Source organism: Phyllostomus discolor, chromosome 10 (assembly GCF_004126475.2).
Source record: "Phyllostomus discolor isolate MPI-MPIP mPhyDis1 chromosome 10, mPhyDis1.pri.v3, whole genome shotgun sequence".
NCBI lineage: Eukaryota > Metazoa > Chordata > Mammalia > Chiroptera > Phyllostomidae > Phyllostomus > Phyllostomus discolor.
This window is the reverse complement of record NC_040912.2, coordinates 58,862,889-58,870,615: the sequence shown is the minus strand read 5'-3', so window position 1 is coordinate 58,870,615 and position 7,727 is coordinate 58,862,889. Positions and strand designations below refer to the sequence as shown.

The following is a 7,727-nucleotide window of genomic DNA, read 5'->3' as shown; positions in this document are numbered from 1 at the left end:
TAAGAATAAGTATGAATTTTGGGTGAGAACTGCATATCTCCAAGAATGAACAGTAATGAACAGCTTAAACAATAGTAATTCTCTGTGAAATGTCAAATGCCTGGAGCATGCACAGTTATTTCAACATTTTGTAGTACTTTATAACCTTACCATATGTATCTCTTTCAGAAGAGGGTAGAAATATGTGGTTTCTACAGAAATGCGTTCAGGGTTCACAGTTCTGTAGCACTGATTCACAGAAATGGGACTTTTGAGGTACATTACATGTGAAACACAATGTAAGAACAAGTATGAATTTTGGGTAAAAACTGCATTTATCCAAGAATGAACAGTAATGAACTGCTTCAACACGAGTAATTATGAGTGAAATGTTACATATTTGGAGAACACACACGGTTACTTCAACATTTTGTACTAGTTCATAACATTATTATGTGTATCTCTTTCAGTACAAGTTGCAATATGTGGTTGCTACAGTAATGCGTTCAGTTTTGACAGCTGTGTAGCCATGATTCACAGAAATAATGCATTTGCTGTAGTTTTCATGTGAACTAACTTGTAAGAACAAGTATGAATTTTGGGTAAAAATTGCATTTCTCTAAGAATGAACAGTAATGAACTGCTTCAACACTAGTAATTCTCTGTGAAATGGTACATATTTGGAGAACACACGGTTACTTCAACATTTTGTACTAGTTCATAACATTACTATATGTATCTCTTTCAGTACAAGTTGGAATAGGTGGTTTCTACAGCAATGTGTTCAGTTTTAACAGTTGTGTACCACTGATTCACAGAAATGTTGCAATTTCTGTAGTTTTCATATGAACTAACTTGTAAGCACAAGTATGAATTTTGTGTAAAAACTGCATTTCTCTAAGAATGAACAGTAATGAACTGCTTCAACACTGGTAATTCTATGTGAAATGTTACGTATTTGGAGAACAGGGGGATACTTCAACATTTTGTACTAGTTCATAACATTACTATATGTATCTCTATCAGTGGAAAGGAAAATATGTGGTTTCTACAGTAATGCGATCAGTTTTATTAGTTGTGTAGCAATGATTCACAGAAATGCTGCATTTCCTACAGTTTCCTGTGAACTAAATTCTAAGAACAGCTTTGAATTTTGCTTAAAGCTGCCTTTCTCCAAGAATGAACAGTAATGAACTGCTTCAAAAGTAGTAATTCTCTGTGAAATGTTACATATTTGGAGAAGACACAGTTACTTCAACATTTAGTAGTAGTTCATAACATTACTACATGTATGTCTTTCAGTACAAGTTGGAATATGTGGTTTCTACAGTAATGCCTTTCATTTTAACACTTGTGTAGCAATGATTTACAGAAATGCTGCATTTGCTGCAGTTTTCATGTGAACTAATTTCTAAGAATAAGTATGAATTTTGGGTAAAAACTGCATTTCTCCAAGAATGAATAGTAATGAAGAGCTTTAACACCAGTAATACTCTGAAATGTTACATATTTGGAGAACACACAGTTATTTCAACATTTTTTTTTATTTCAATCATTGTTCAAGTACAGTTTTCTCCCCCCTACTTCCCGTTCCAGCCCATCCACCCAACCCTCCCCCCTTCCCCCCATTACCCCCCACCCCTGGTTTTTGTCCATGTGTCCTCCAAATTTGTTCCTGTAATCCCTACCCATTCCACCCTGAAATTCCCTCTTCTCTCCCCTCTGGCCACTGTCAGACTATCCCCTATTTCAGTGTCTTTGGTTATATTTTGCTAGTTTTTTTGTTTTGTTTTGTTGTTTAGATTCCTGCTAAAGGTGATATCATGTGGTATTTGTCTTTCACTGCCTGCTTGTTTCACTTAGCATAATGCTTTCCAGCTCCATCCATGCTGTTGCAAAGGGTATGAGCTCCTTCTTTCTTTCTGCTGCATAGAATTCCATTGTGTAAATGTACCATAGTTTTTTGATCCATTCATTTACTGATGGGCATCTAGGTCGCTTCCAGCACCTAGCTATTGTAAATTTGTGCTGCTATGAACATCGGGGTGCAAAGGTTCTTTTGTATTGGTGTTTTAGTGTTCTTAGGATAGAGTCCCAGCAATGGAATTGCTGGGTCAAAAGGCAGATCCATTTTTAGTTTTCTGAGGAAGTTCCAAACTGCTTTCCATAATGGTCGTACCAGTCTGCAGTCCCACCAACAGTGCACTAGGGACCCCCTTTCTCCACATCCTCTCCAACACTTGTTGTTTGTTGCTTTGTTTATGATGGCCATTCTGACTGGTGTGAAGTGGTATCTCGTTGTGGTTTTAATCTGCATGTCTCTGATGGCTAGCGATATTGAGCATCGCTTCATGTGTCTTTGGATTTTCTGTATGTCCTCCTTGGAGAAGTGTCTGTTCAAGTCCTTTGCCCATGTTTTAATTGGGTTACTTGTCTTCTTAGAGTGGAGTCGTGTAAGCTCTTTATATATTTTGGAGATTAAACCCTTGTCTCAGGTATCATTAGCAAATATGTTTTCCCATACAGTTGGTTCTCTTTTTATTTTGATACTGTTTTCCTTAGCTGTGCAAAAGCTTTTAATTTTGATGAGGTCCCATTTGTTTATTCTTTCCTTTATGTCCCTTGCTCTAGGAGACAAGTCAGTAAAAAAGTTTCTGCGTGAAATATCTGAGATTTTCCTACCTACGTTCTCTTCTAGGACTTTAATGGTGTCACGCTTTATATTTAAGTCTTTTATCCACCTTGAATCTATTTCTGTATAAGGTGTAAGTTGGTGCCTCGAGTTTCATTTTTTTTGCACGTAGCTGTCCAGTTCTCCAAACACCATTTGTTGAAGAGGCTATTTTTATTCCATTTTATGTTGCTGCTTCCTTCGTCAAATATTAATTGACCGTAGAGGCTTGGGTTTATTTCTGGGCTCTCTGTTCTGTTCCATTGGTCCATGTGCCTGTTTTTATGCCAGTACCAGGCTGTTTTGATTACAGTGGCCTTGTAGTATAGTTTAGTGTCAGGTATTGTGATTCCTCCTACTTTACTCTTCTTTCTCAAAATTGCAGCAGCTATTCGGGGTCGTTTATGGTTCCATATAAATTGTTGAAGTGTTTGTTCTATGTCTGTGAAATATGCCATTGGTACTTTAATAGGAATTGCATTGAATGTGTACATTGCTTTTGGTAGTATGGACATTTTAATGATATTAATTCTTCCAATCCATGAACACGGTATATGTTTCCATTTGTTTGTGTCTTCCTTGATTTCTCTCCTCAGTGTTATGTAGTTTTCTGAATACAGGTCTTTTACCTCTTTGGTTAGGTTTATTCCTAGGTATTTTATTTTCCTTTTTGCTATTTCAAATGGAATTTTTTTCTTGATTTCTGCTTCTGCTGTTTCATTGTTGGTGTACAGAAATGCCTTTGATTTCTGGATATTGACTTTGTATCCCGCTGTTTTACCAAATGCATTTATTAGGTCAAGCAGTTTTTTTGGTGGAGTCTATAGGATTTTCTATGTACACTATCATGTCATCTGCAAACAGTGACAGTTTTGTTTCCTCCTTTCCGATTTGGATTCCTTTTATTTCTTTTTCTTGTCTGATTGCTGTGGCTAGAACTTCCAGTACTATATTGAATAGAAGTGGTGAAAGTGGACATCCTTGTCTTGTTCCTGTTCTTAGTGGAAAAGATTTTAATTTTTGCCCATTGAGTATAATGTTGGCTGTAGGTTTCTCATATATGGCCTTTATTATGTTGAGGAATGCTCCCTCTATTCCCACTTTACTGAGTGTTTTTATCATAAATGGGTGCTGTACCTTATCAAATGCTTTTTCTGCATCTATTGATATGATCATGTGGTTTTTGTCTTTGCTTTTGTTTATGTGATGTATTACATTTACTGATTTGCGTATATTGTACCATCCTTGCATACCTGGAGTGAATCCAACTTGGTCATGGTGTATGATCTTCTTAATGTACTGTTGGGTGCGGTTTGCCAGTATCTTGTTGAGGATTTTAGCGTCAATGTTCATCAGCGATATTGGCCTGTAGTTTTCTTTCTTTGTTGTGTCTTTATCTGGTTTTGGAATTAAGATGATGTTGGCCTCATAAAAAGAGTTTGGTAGTCTTCCATCTTTTGGGATTTTTTGAAATAGTCTGTGAAGGATAGGTGTTAGTTCTTCCTTAAATGCTTTGTAGAATTCTCCTGTGAAACCATCTGGTCCAGGGCTTTTGTGTGTTGGGAGTTTTTTGATTACTGCTTCAATTTCTTTTGCTGTTATTGGTTTGTTCAGGCTTTCTGCTTCCATTTTATTGAGTTTTGGAAGGTTATATTTTTCTAGAAATTTGTCCATTTCATCTAGGTTTTCAAATTTCTTGGCATACAGCTCTTTGTAGTAATTTGTTACAATCCTTTGTATTTCTGTGGTATCTGTTGTAATCTCTCCTCTTTCATTTCTGATAGTGTTTATTTGGGTTTTCTCTCTTTTTTTCTTGATGAGTCTGCTTAAAGGCTTGTCGATTTTGTTTATCTTTTCAAAGAACCAACTCTTGGATTCATTGACCTTTAGAATTGTGCTTTTAGTCTCTATGTCATTTAATTCTGCTCTGATCTTGGTTATTTCCTTCCTTCTGCTTGCTCTGGGCTGTCTTTGTTGTTGTTCCTCGAGTTCTTGTAGACGTAGGGTTAGGTTGTTTGTTTGAAATGTTTCTAACTTTTTTAGGTGGGCCTGTATCGCTATGACCTTCCCTCTCAGGACTGCCTTGGCTGTGTCCCATAAGTTTTGGGTTGTTGTGAGTTCGTTTTCATTTGTTTCCAAAAACCGTTTGATTTCTTCCCTAATCTCATTCTTGGCCCACTCATTGTTTAATAGCATGCTGTTTAATCTCCATGAATTTGAGTGTTTTGGCTTTTTTCCCTTGGGGTTGGTTTCTAGTTTCAGTCCCTTGTGATCCAAGAAATTGCTTGGTATGATTTCAATTTTTTTGAAATTGTTGAGGCTTGTTTTGTGTCCTATCATGTGGTCAATCTTTGAAAATGTTCCATGTACATTTGAAAAAAATGTGTATTTAGCTTCTTTGGGATGGAGGGTTCTGTAAATATCAGTAAAGCCCAGTTCGTCTAGGGTATTGTTCAATGCCACCATATCTGTTGATATTTTGTTTGGAAGATCTGTCCATTTTTGATAGAGGGGTGTTAAAATCCCCCACAATAATTGTGTTGCTGTCCATATCTTTCTTGAAGTCCTCTAAGATTTTCTTTATGTATTTGGGTGCTCCTATGTTGGGTGCATATATATTTACTATATTTATGTCTTCTTGGTGAATTCTTCCCTTGAGTATTATGAAATGACCTTCTGGGTCTCTTCTTTATGGATCTTCTTTGGAAGTCTATTTTGTCAGATATGAGTATTGCTACCCCGGCTTTTTTTTCCTGTCCATTTGCTTGGAAAATTTGTTTCCAGCCCTTCACTTTCAACCTGTGCAGATCTTTTATCCTGAGGTGGGTCTCTTGTAGACAGCATATGTGTGGGTCATGTTTTCTTATCCAATCAGCTATGCTATGTCTTTTGATTGGAGCGTTTAATCCGTTTACGTTTAAGGTTATTATTGATAGGTACTCATTCATTGCCTTTTATGCACGTGTGATCCTCTCTCACTCTCTCTTTTCCTTTCTTTCCTTAAAGCAGTCCCTTCAGCATCTCTTGCAGAGCTGGTTTAGTGGAGGTGTATTCTTTTAGACTTCTTTTGTCTGAGAAGCTTCTTATTTGGCCTTCTATCTTAATTGAGAGCCTTGCTGGGTAAAGTAGTCGTGGTTGCAGGCCTCTGGTTCTCATTACTTGGATTATTTCTTGCCATTCTCTTCTGGCTTGGAGTGTTTCCATTGAGAAGTCAGCTGTTAGCCTTATTGGGGCCCCCTTGTATGTTACTTCCTTCTTCTCCCTTGCTGCCTTTAAGATTCTCTCTTTGTCTTGAAATTTTGCCATTTTAATTATGATGTGTCTTGAGGTGGGCCTCCTTGGGTTCCTCTTGATTGGGACTCTCTGTGTTTCCTGTATTTGTGTGACTTTTTGTCTCATCAAATTAGGGAAGTTTTCCATCATCACTTGTTCAACTAGGTTTTCTATCCCTTGTTGTTCTTCTTCTCCTTCTGGTATCCCTATTATACGGATATTATTACGTTTCATATTGTCTTGCATTTCTCTTAATCCCTCTTCATTCTTTCTGAGCCCCCTTTCCCTTTCTTGCTCTTTCTGGGTGTTTTCTTCTATTTTGTCCTCTAGCTCGCTGATCCGATCTTCTGCTTCATCGATCCTGCTTTTCATTCCTTCTACTGTCGTTCTTCATTTCAGAGATTGTATTCTTCATTTCCTCTTGGCCCTTGTTGAGAGTTTCTATTTCCTTTTTTACGCTGATGTAGTTTTCATTGAGTTCATTGTAGCTTCCCTGTAGTTTCTCGTAGCTCATTGTGAGCTCATTGAGCTTCCTGACAATCACTGCTTTGAATTCAATATCTGATAGTTGAATTGCCTCTGTTTCATTTAGCATTCTTTTTGAGGCTTCCTCCTTTCCTTTCATTTGGGGAGTATTTCTTTGTCTTCCCATTGTTTGTGAGACTCTTCTTGTTCACCTCAGCTTCTTATATTGATCTGTTCTGGCTCCCTCGGTTTATGATGTGACCTTCTTTAGTAGAGTAGCAGTGAGTTTCAGTGGTGCTGTTTCCTTGACCCCCTCAAGCTCGCTGGTCTTGGGCTGTTGTTTAAGTTGGCTTTGTGTTTGCCTTTGGGTTTTGATTGTTGTTGAGTCTTTCTTTGGTGGTTCCTTCCCGCCAGCTGGTTAAATGTGGGTCACTCTGTCCACCACCTTCTGTATTTTGTTGTGCTGGTGAGGGCAGGTTGTGCTGAGGCTGGTTCTTCTGTGTGTACAAGGTTTAAAGAAATCTTGTTCAGTTGTTTGTATTGGGTACTGTCTCTACTGTTTAGTTGTATTCCCAGATAAGTCCTGGATTGAGGTTTGTGTGGTGACTACTCCCTCCTTCACCTTCTTCTGCTGTTATCTGTTAGTGGTTCCTTTGTTGTTGGGTTTCCTCTTCCAGTGGGTATCCTGGTGTTCACCTCCTCCACCTATTCTTTTTTGTCATCAGATGGAGGAGAAGGCAAAATGGCTTAGGAAAAAAAATATGGAACACTTCACGAATTTGCGTGTCATCCTTGCGCAGGGGCCATGCTAATCTTCTCTGTATCGTTCCAATTTTAGTATATGTGCTGCTGAAGCGAGCACGTATAGTGACCTTTCATTGTCTTTCCTTTCCTCCTTCCCTTTCCCCTTCCCTTTCGCCTTTCCGCTTCCCTTTCCTCTTTCCTCTTCCCCTTCCCTTTCCTCTTCCCCTTTCCCCTTCCTTTCCCGCTTCCCTTTCTCTTTCCTCTTCCCTTCCTCTTCCCTTCCCTTCCCTCTTTCCTCTTCCCGCTTCCCTTTCGCTTTCCTCCTTTCTTTCCCTTTCCCTTTCCCCTTCCCTTTCCTTTTCCTCTTCCCTTTCCTCTCTCTTTTGTCTTCCCTTTCCCCTAACCTTTCCCCTTCCCTTTCCTCTTTCCTTTTGCCTTTCCCCTTCCCATCCCCCTTCCCTTTCGTCTTTCCTCTTCCCTTTACTCTTCTTTCTTTTGCCTTCCCTTTCCCCTAACCTTTCCCCTTCCCTTTCCTCTTTCCGCTTCCCTTTCCTCTTTCCTCCGTTCTTTCCTTTTCCCTTTCCCCTTCCCATCC

General features: G+C 38.7%; 1 non-coding gene across 1 annotated transcript; it reads right to left on the bottom strand.

Annotated features, from left to right (window-relative positions):
• Positions 1–7,143: 7,143 nt before the first annotated feature.
• Positions 7,144–7,250, bottom strand: LOC114508307. The gene has a single exon (XR_003685537.1). It is a non-coding gene; the product is annotated as a U6 spliceosomal RNA (small nuclear RNA).
• Positions 7,251–7,727: the final 477 nt, after the last annotated feature.